Genomic DNA, 11,124 nt, shown 5'->3' on the forward strand with positions numbered 1-11,124 from the left:
AGTGTTTGCTTCATTTCTTTGAAGGATGTCATGGGTATTGTAATAGGGATCTCACTGAATTTGTTCAGTGCTTTGGGAAGTATTGCCATTTTGACAATGTTAATTCTCCCAATCCATGAACAGGGGATATTTTTCCATTTCCTCGTGTCCTCTTTTGTTTCCTGAAGTAGCGTTTTGTAGTTTTCTCTGTACAGGTCCTTTACTTCCTTAGTTAAGTTGATTCCTAGGTTCTTGATTTTCTGTGGCACAATTGTGAACGGGATTGTTTTCTTCATGTCACTTTCTTCTCTATCACTATTTGCGTATAGGAAAGCCATGGACGTTTGGGTATTGATTTTATAGCCTGCACCTTTGCTATATAAGTCTATTGTTTGTAGGAGTTTCTTGGTAGAGGTTTTAGGGTTCTCTAAGTATAGTATCATATCATCTGCGAATAGTGAGAGTTTGATTTCTTCCTTTCCTACCTGGATCCCCTTAATATCTCTTTCTTGCCTAATTGCTATTTCAAGTACTTCCAGTACTATACTGAACAGTAGCAGAGAGAGTGGGCATCCTTATCTCATCCCTGATCTTAGGGGGATGGCTCTCAGTTTTTCCCCATTGAGGATGATGTTTGCTGTAGGCTTGGGTGATAGCTTTATCTATATTGAGGAAAGTCCCCTCTATCCCCATTTTGGCGAGGGTTTTCATCATAAAGGGGTGCTGGATCTTGTCAAATGCTTTCTCTGCATCTATTGATATGATCATATGATTTTTATTTTTTCTTTTGTTGATATGATGGACTAAGTTGATTGATTTCCGAATGTTAAACCATCCATGCATCCCCGGGATGAATTCCACTTGGTCATGGTGTATGATCTTTTTGATGAGTTGTTGAATTCTATTTGCTAGTATTTTGTTGAGAATCTTCGCGTTTGTGTTCATCAGGGATATAGGCCTGTGGTTTTCTTTTCTTGACGTGTCTTTGTTGCCTTTTGGTATTAGAGAGATATGGGCTGCATAGAAACTGTTTGGGAGAGTTTCTGGGTTTTTTTTTCAGTTTCCTGGAAAATCTTGAGAAGAACTGGCAATAGGTCCTCTTTAAATGTTTGGAAAAATTCGCTAGTGAATCCATCTGAACCTGGGATTTTGTTTTTGGAAAGACTTTTGATTACAGTTTATATTTCCTTAATGTTAATAGGTCTATTCAGGTACTCTAGATCTTCTTGATTCAGCCTTGGGAAATTATAGGAATCCAGGAATTTATCTATTTCTTCTAGGTTCTCTTGTTTCACGGCATACAGACTTTCAAAGTCGTCTCTGATGATCTTTAGAATTTCTTTAGTTTCTGTTATGATATCTCCCTTCTCATTTCTGATTCAGTTTATTAGGGTTCACTCTCTCTTTCTTTGTGAGTTTTGCTAATGGTTTATCTATCTTATTTATTTTCTCGAAGAACCAGCTCTTGGTTTCATTGATCCTTCGGATCGTTTTTTTGGTTTCCATGTCGTTGATTTCTGCTCTAAGTTTTATGATCTCTTTCCTTCTGCCTGATTTGGGCTCCTTCTGTTGATCCTTTTCTAAGATCTTGAGCTTTGTAGTCAAGTTGTTTATGTGCATCCTTTCTTCTGTCCTGAGAAATGCTTGCAGAGCTCTAAATTTACCCCTTAATACGGCTTTCGCTTCATCCCATAAATTCTGGTAGCTTGTATCTTCATTCTCATTTGTTTCCGAGTATCTTTTGATTTCGGCATTGACTTCCTTCCTGATCCACTCGTTGTTCAGCATTGAGTTGTTTTACTTCCAGGTATTTGATTTGGTTCTCCGTGTCTGTGTGTGATTCACTTCTATTCTCAATGCATCATGGTCTGAAAAGATTGTTGATACTATTTCTATCTTCCCGATTCTATTCATGTATGTTTTGTGGCCTAGCACATGGTTTATTTTGGAAAATATTCCTTGTGGAATGGAGAAGAATGTGTATTTGGGGCGGGGGGGTGTACAGCCCTGTATAGCTCTGTAAGCCCTTTCTCTTCTATTTCTTCATTCAAAGCCAATGTTTCCTTGCAGAGTTTTGTTCTTGTTGATGTATCCAGAGGTGATAAGGCGATGTTGAAGTCTCCAAGTACTATTGTGTTGCTAGCAATGTCCTCCTTAAGATCTGTTAGCAGTTGTTTTAAGTATTTAGCTGTTCCCGCACTAGGTGCATATACATGTAAGAGCTTGATTTCTTCCTGTTGTACGTATCCCTTGATGAAGAGAGAATAGCCTTTGCTGTTCCTTCTAATCTTTTTCAACATGAAATTAATGTTGTCGTGTACTAGTATGGCCACTCCAGCTTTTTTGAGGGAGCTGTTTGCTTGCAGGATTGTTTTCCATCCTTTCACTTTGAGTCTGTGTTTGCTCTGACTGTTGAGATGAGTTTCTTGTAGGCAGCAGAATGTTGGATTCTGTCTCTGAATCCATTTTGCCACTCTGTGTCTCTTAATTGGTGAATTTAGACCTTTGACATTGAGAGAGATTATTGTTATGGGGTTTTGTGTCATCTTTCTGTAAGGGTCTGTTGTGCTTGTACGGTTTGTCTTGTCTTAGAGTAGCCCCTTTAGCCCTTCTTTTAGGTTTGGTTTTGAGCGATAGCACAGCGGTAGGGCGTTTGCCTTACAAGCAGCCAACATGGCCGACCGGAGTTGGATTCCTCCACCCCTTTCAGAAAGCCGGGCAAGCTACCGAGAGTATCTCGCCTGCAAGGAAGAGCCTGGCAAGCTACCCGTGACGTATTCGATATGCCAAACACAGTAACAACAAGCTTCATGATGAAGACGTTACTGGGCCCGCTTGAGCAAATCGATGAACAATGGAAGAACCGTGACCATGACATCTTTGAGTCTATGAAGTTCCTGTGCTGCTGTTTATCTAGAAAATAGTGTACCATTCCTTCGAGTTTGAGTTAGAGTGTAGTTGGATAGAGTATTTTGCTGAAGCATTCATTTCAGTGAGTTTTTTCACTATATCCCTCATTACCTTCGGGCTTGGCGGGTTTTCTCTGATAGGTCTGTTGTGAATCTAAGGGGTGCTCCTTTGTATGTGATTTCCTTCGTTGACCTTGCTGCTTGCAGTATTGTATCTTTATCGGCAGCATCGGTGATTCTAACTATGATATGTCTTGGAGTGTTTTTGTTAGGGTCTCTTTTAGCTGGCACCCTTCGGGCTCCTTGAACCTGAATGGCTGCATTGTGGAGCTCTGGGAATTTTTCATCAATGATTTGTTTCACCGTGTTTTTTTTTTTACTGGGATTGTTTCCCTGAGCTTCTGGTAGTCCAATGATTCTAATGTTGTTCCTCTTAGAGTCATCTCCTAGGACTCTGATTCTCTGTAGAGCTATTTTGAGGTCCCTTGCCACTGTTGTTGCTTGTTGGCTTTGGTGCAGCTGATCATCCAGCTCACTGATTCTCTGTTCAGCTGCGGTCATTCTACTGGTGAGGGCAGAGACTGAGTTTTTCATTTCATCTACGGAATCTTTTATTCATGACATTTCTGCTCTCATTTCTTCTGGTAATTTGTCTATTTTTTCTGTCATATTACTGGATATCTGTCTGTTTCATTGAGTTGATTGATCATCTTTATGACTTCATATCTGAATTCTTTGTCAGAGAGGTCCCTTAGGTAAGCAATATCTACAGAGACTTCTGGATTCTTTCGTTGTCCTCCCCATGTGTTGGGGATTTGCGTTGTTTCTTTATGGTGGTGTGTAGGTATGGGGACTTGGTTTGTTGGTATGGCTAAACTACCTGCAGCTACCTGCTGAAAATTGGGCCATGTCCACTTCTGAAAAGGCCACGCCCCTGCGGGTACCTGGTGTGTGTGGGATGGGGGGAGTAAAGACTGGGTGGGGGAGAAGACCATCACAACTTCTGGTCAAAGCTGCTTTTCTCACAGCGTCCGAGAGGACGCCTGGGGGACTTGCAGGGAGAGATCCAAGTCCCGGGTTTGAGTACAGGCGGATAAACTGACCTCAGTGGCGGAGAGATCAGTACAGCTTGGGAGACGAAGAGGAAGAACCAGAATACTTTAAACTTTAAATTCCTCTATACGACAAATACATATTTTGTTTCCTGGCTATACTCTATTGAAGGGCTGGAGCGATAGCACAGCGGGTAGGGCGTTCGCCTTACAAGCGGCCAACATGGCTGACCCGCGTTCAATTCCTCCGCCCCTCTCGGAGAGCCCGGCAAGCTACCGAGAGTATTCGATATGCCAGACACAGTAACAACAAAGTCTCCAATGGAGATGTTACTGGGCCCACTCGAGCAAATCGACGATCAACGGGAGGGCCTTTACCTTTTTTACTCTATTGAAAATGCATTCAAAACCTTTAACACTTAAATATTAACTTCCTAACTAAAAGACTGTAGTAGCATAACACTGATCGTCTCCATTCTCAGCCCTCATTTGCCTCAGCTGAGAAAGGAACGGGAGTTGAGGGGGCGGCAGCTGCCTCTGTTCAGCTGCAAGACCACCAAGGCCAAAGGGAGCTGTTTTCTGCTGCTTGGATATGAAGCTGGTCTGAAACTTCAGCAAAAAAAGTTGTATCTTTAAAACTTTTACAAAGACACAATGCTGTGACTTCAGACTATTGGGCTGACATCTGAGATTATCCCATTATATCTTTTCACTAAGTAGCTCTAGAATTTTTACTTACCAAAACTTTCAGTGATCAATTGAAACACTGGTAGGGTAAGTTTTGCAACCAATGATATAACTCTAGAAACTCATGTTTTCAACCAAACCATTACTCTTTAAACCTGTTTTTAGGTACCACAATAATTTCAACTCCCATTCTAACAATCTAGTGCAGATGCAAACATATATATATATATATATAGCATATAAACATGTTTATATATGTTTATATATATAGCAGCATAAGAAAACACTTGAGCTTCCAATGTTTATTAAAAAAAACATGAGATAGCTGTGTTTTAATGGCTTCTGTACCTCTGTTGTTTTTAAAAACAGCCTAATTTTTCATTAAGATTCGCAAAGGCTTGTAAGATGAAGCATTGCATTCTCTGACCTCTGATTTCACTTTCGTTTCAGACTCTAGTTCTAAAGCTCTTTTCTAGACAGTATAGATTCCAAAGCTCAAAAACAATTTCAACGGTTAGTAGCCATTAATGTTTTTCCAGTAAGAAATTCGATGGAGTATTTCAATTCCTCTTTCCAAAAAAAAACACCGAAAACCTTTTATATTGCTGGGTTGCATATTACTCTGAGCTCTTGTGGTGATGCTTCTTGCCCAAGTTTAAGGATTTCTATTTCTGATTTACGCAGACAGACAATTGACTGACTACAAATAGCACATGCACATGCGCACATATTCACAGATGATCAATCGATCTGACTCTTCAAGAAAGAACTTACAGTCCTTCTTTGACTTAGTTTTAAAAATTCTTAATTATCGCAAATTATAACAATTTTACACCAGACACTTTAAGAATTTCACAATTCAAACATGCTTTCAGACACAAAAAGAGGCCATTGGTACTCACCAAACCTTAAATAGCAGTATAAGACAAAGACAGCATTTGAACGGTCAATGTTCATGAGCATGAGAGTTAACGTAATTTTTATCTCCTCACTATTTTGCAACACACTTGTTTTCTTTTTAATTTTTATTTTTTATTTATTTATTTAAAGTTATCCATTTTTTTAATAATTTTATTTATTGAATCATCGTGAGAGCAGTTACAAAGCTTTTGGGTCTAAGTCTCGGTCATACAGTGAAACACCCATACCTTCACCAGTGCCCATTCTCCATTACCAAAAACCCCAGTATACCCCCATCCCACACCCTCCCCCTACCTGTGGGGCAGGTGATTTCCATATTACTCTCTCTCTCTACTTTTATCACATTCAATATTTTGACACCAAACCCACTATTATTATTTGAGATTTTACCCCAACACTCAGATCTGCTGAAAAGGCAACAGTAGACAATTTGTGTTCTATTTCTGGTTATGAATAACATGATGTCACGTGGCTTCAGTAGGGCCACGTGATTTTGAAATTCGAATTTTTTTTAAACACCATGAGTTACAGTTGTAGATTTACAATTTTTTGTGCTTGGGTTTAGATTATACAATGATCAAATACCCATCCCTCCACCAGTGCCCATTTTCCACCACCATAGATAATATCCCTCCCACCCCCATCCCTCCCATCCCACCCTACCTCTGTGGCAGGGCGATCCCTTGTGTTCTCTCTCTCCTTTTGAGTGTTGTGGTCTGCAAAAGAGGCTTTGAGTGGCAAACATATTCAGTCCATAGTCTATTTTCAACATGCATCTTCCCTCCTGGGAGGATCCTTTAAACATCCTTTATTTGGTGCTCCCTTCTCTATCTGAGCTGCCCTTTCCCCTAGAATGCCTGGCTGGCCTCTAAGCTATGGAGTAATCCTCCTGGTGCTGATCTCAGTTATTCTTGGGTATTAATCTCATATTTTGTTACTTTATATTCCCCAGATGAATGCAATCTTTCTATGTCTATCCCTCTCTTTCTGACTCATTTCGCTTAGCATGATACTTTCCATGTTGTACCACTTGTATGTAAATTTCATGACTTCATCTTTTCTAAGAGCTACATAGTACTCCATTGTGTAGATGTACCAAAGTTTCTTTAACCAGTCATCTGTTCTTGGGCATTCAGGTTTCTTCCAGTTTCTGGCTATTGTAAAGAGTGCTGCAATGAACAAACAAGTGCAGATGTCACTTCGACTATACATTTTTACCTCTCTGGGATATATTCCCAGGAGTGGTATTGCTGGGTCAAATGGGAGCTCAATTTCTAATTTTTTGAGCATCATCCATACTGTTTTCCAGAAGGGCTGAACCAGTAGACATTCCCACCAACAGTGAAGGAGTGTCCCTTTCTCGCCACATCCGCGCCAGCATCGGTTGCTTTTGTTCTTTTGGATGTGGGCCAGACTCTGAGGTGTGAGATGGTATCTCATTGTGGTTTTGATCTGCATCTCCCTGATGATTAATGATGTAGAGCATTTTCTCATGTGCTTTTTTGCCATTTGGGTTTCTTCTTTGAGAAAGTTTCTGTTCATTTCCTTGCCCCATTTTTTGATGGGGTTGGCTGTTTTCTTCTTGTGGAGTTCAACCAGTATTTTGTATATCCTTGATATCAACCCCTTGTCAGATGTGTATTCGGCGAATATCCTTTCCCATTCTGTAGACTGTCTTTGTATTTTGGTCACTGTTTCTTTGGAGGTGCAGAAGCTTCTTAGTTTAAGATAGTCCCATTTATCTATCTCTGTTTTCACTTGCTCGGCCAGTGGCGTGGCATCTTTGAAGATAACATTAGCTTCAATGTCATGGAGGGTTTTGTGAACTTTGTCTTCAATGTACCTTATGGTTTCTGGTCTGATGTTGAGGTCTTTAATCCATTTTGATCTTACTTTTGTACATGGTGTTAGGCAGAGTTCTGAGCCCACTTTTTTGCATGTAGCCATCCAGTTCTGCCAGCACACTTTGTTAAAGAAGCTTTCCTTACTCCATTTCACATTACTTGCACCTTTATCAAACATTAGATGATCAGATGATTGAGGGGAGATGTCAGTGTATTCAACCCTCTTCCACTGGTCTGCAGTTCTGCCTTTGTTCCAGTACCATGCTGTTTTGATTATTACTGCTTTGTAGTACAGTTTGAAGTTAGAGAGGTTGATTCCTCCCATTTTCTTGTTCCCAAGAATTGCTTTAGCTATTCGCTGGGGCTTATTGTTCCATATAAATTTCAGGAGTGTTTGCTCCATTTCTTTGAAGAATGTCATGGGTATCCTTATAGGGATTGCATTGAATTTATACAATGCTTTCGGTAGTATTGCCATTTTGACAATGTTAAGTCTCCCGACCCATGAACAGGGGATATCTTTCCATTTCTTCATGTCCTCTTTTATTTCCTGAAGTAGCGTTTTATAGTTTTCTTTGTACAGGTCCTTTACTTCCCTAGTTAAGCTGATTCCTAGGTACTTGATTTTCTGGGGCACAATTGTGAACGGGATTGTTTTTTTCATGTCGCTTTCTTCTCTCTCACTGTTTGTGTATAGGAAAGCCATGGACTTTTGCGTATTGATTTTATAGCCTGCAACTTTACTATACGAGTCTATTGTTTCTAGGAGTTTTTTGGTGGAGGTTATTGGGTTCTCTAAGTATAGTATCATATCATCTGTGAATAGTGAGAGCTTGATTTCTTCCTTTCCTACCTGAATGCCCTTAATATCTTTTTCTTGCCTAATCGCTATTGCAAGTACTTCCAGTACTATATTGAACAGCAGTGGAGATAGTGGGCATCCTTGTCTCGTCCCTGATCTTAGAGGGAAGGCTCTCAGTTTTTCCCCATTGAGAATGATGCTTGCTGTAGGCTTGTGGTAGATGGCTTTAATTATGTTGAGGAAAGTCCCCTCTATGCCCATTTTGGCTAGGGTTTTCATCATAAAGGGGTGCTGGATCTTGTCAAATGCTTTCTCTGCATCTATTGATATAATCATATGCTTTTTATCTTTTCTTTTGTTGATATGATGGATTATGTTCCGGGATCTGGATTTTATAGTCTCTGAGTCTTGGCCGCTGATGGGATTACACGGCGCCATGGGGCCAGGTGGTGGGTGTGACCCCCGCCTACTGGAATTTGGAGGATATGGGTGGAAGATGCTCGACTCCAATTCGAGTAGGCTTGGAGGTCTCGGCCCCGGAACCCGCGTGGCTTTGTCCCTCTGCCAGTACCTTCATGTGTGCGGAGAGTGGTCTCAGCATGGTGGTGGCTGGTCCTGGAGGTCTTCGGCTGCCAGAGCCCTGGGCGGGGCGCATTCGCGGCCAGTACCTTCATGTGTGCGGAGAGTGGTCTCAGCATGGTGGTGGCTGGTCCTGGAGGTCTTCGGCTGCCAGAGCCCTGGTTGGGGCGCATTCGCGGCCGCGCGACATCTTATCAGAACTTTTTTTTATGACATCTTATTGTCTCATTCCTACTTTGGACAAACTTGCAGGCTATCGAATGTAGCCTGCCCACAGGGCAGAGTCTGGCAAACTCCCCGTGGCTTACTAAGTATGCCAAATACTAGTAACAATGATGGGTCTCATTCTCCTAAATAGCCTTGAATATAATCTCAGGGCTAGGATGAAAGAGACGTTACTGGGGCCTGCTCGAGGCAATCGACGAATAACAGGATGATGAAATGAAATGAAAATGATGGATTATGTTGATTGATTTCCGAATGTTGAACCATCCTTGCATCCCTGGGATGAATCCTACTTGGGCATGGTGTATAATCTTTTTGATGAGTCGTTGGATTCTATTTGCTAATCTTTTGTTGAGGATCTTTGCATCTGTGTTCATCAGGGATATCGGTCTGTAATTCTCTTTCTTTGTGGTATCTCTGTCTGCTTTTGGTATCAGTGTGATATTTGCTTCGTAGAAACTGTTCAGAAGTGTTTTTGACATTTCAATTTCGTGGAAAAGCTTAAAGAGCATTGGGAGTAAGTCTTCTTTAAAGATTTGGAAGAATTCACTAGTGAATCCATCCGGGCCAGGACTTTTGTGCTTGGGGAGACTTTTTATTACCATTTCAATTTCCTTGATGGTGATATGTCTGTTCAGGTATTCCAGGTCTTCTTGGTTCAGCCTTGGGAGTCTGTAGGAGTCTAGGAATTTATCCATTTCCTCGAGGTTTTGATGTTCTGTGGCATAAAGCTTCTCAAAGTATTCCCTGAGGATCCTTTGAATTTCTGTAGTTTCTGTTGTAATGACCCCCTTTTCGTTTCTGATTCGGTTTATTAGGGTTTTCTCTCTCCCTTTCTTTGTGAGTTTTGCTAGAGGCTTATCGATCTTGTTAATTTTCTCAAAGAACCAGCTCTTGGTTTCATTGATCTTTCAGATTGTTTTTTGGGTTTCCATCTCATTAATCTCTGCTCTGAGTTTTATTATTTCCTTTCTCCTGTTCGGATTGTGCTCCTTTTTTTGGTCCTTCTCTAAGCTCTTAAACTGTGAGGTTAGGTTACTTATGTATGCTCGCTCCTCCTTCCTGAGGAATGCTTGTAGAGCTATAAACTTTCCTCTTAACACAGCTTTTGCTGTGTCCCATATGTTTTGGTAACTCGTGTTCTCATTTTCATTCGTTTCTAGGAATCTTTTGATTTCCTCTTTGATTTCCTGTCTAAGCCACTCGTTGTTCAATAGCGCACTGTTTAATTTCCAGGTGTTTGATTTAGTTTTCTGTTTTTGTGTGTGATTTACTTCTAATTTCAGCGCATTATGGTCTGAGAAGATTGTTGATACAATCTCTATCTTCTTAATTTTATTGAGGCATGTTTTGTGGCTCAGCATGTGGTCTATCTTGGAGAATGTTCCATGTACGCTTGAGAAGAATGTGTATTCAGCTTTTTGTGGATGAAGTGTCCTGTATATATCAACTAAGTCCCTTTCTTCCATTGTTTCCCTCAGATGAAGTATGTCCTTGCTAAGCTTGAGTCTGGTTGATCTATCAAGAGGTGACCAAGCGGTGTTGAAGTCTCCCACTAGTATTGTGTTGCTATTGATGTCTTTTTCCAAATCTATGAGTAGTTGTTTTAAGTACTTTGCTGGTCTCTCATTAGGTGAATATACATTTATTATTGTAAGTTCTTCCTGTTGTACAGATCCTTTGATCAATAAGAAATGGCCTTCACTGTCTCTTATAACCTTCTTCACTCTGAAATCGATGTGGTCTGATATTAGGATGTCCACCCCAGCTTTTTTATGGGAGCTGTTTGTCTGTAGGATTGTTTTCCATCCTTTGACTCTGAGTCTGTGTTTGCTTTGACTATTGAGATGTGTTTCTTGCAGGCAGCAGAATGTTGGGTTCAATTTTCTAATCCATCCTGCCACTCAATGTCTTTTAATTGGTGCGTTTAGCCCATTGACATTGAGAGAGATTATTGTTATGGGATTTTGTCCCATTGTTCTGTTGAAATTTGGTGTATTTGAGGGGCCTTTCTTGCCTTAAAGTAGCCCATTTAGTTGTTCTTGTAACCATGGTGTTGAGTCTATGAAGTTCCTGAGCTGTTGTTTGTCTCTGAAACTGTGTGTTGTTCCTTCTATTATGAATGA

Source organism: Sorex fumeus, unplaced genomic scaffold (assembly GCF_029834395.1).
Source record: "Sorex fumeus unplaced genomic scaffold, SorFum_2.1 ptg000033l, whole genome shotgun sequence".
Lineage (NCBI taxonomy): Eukaryota > Metazoa > Chordata > Mammalia > Eulipotyphla > Soricidae > Sorex > Sorex fumeus.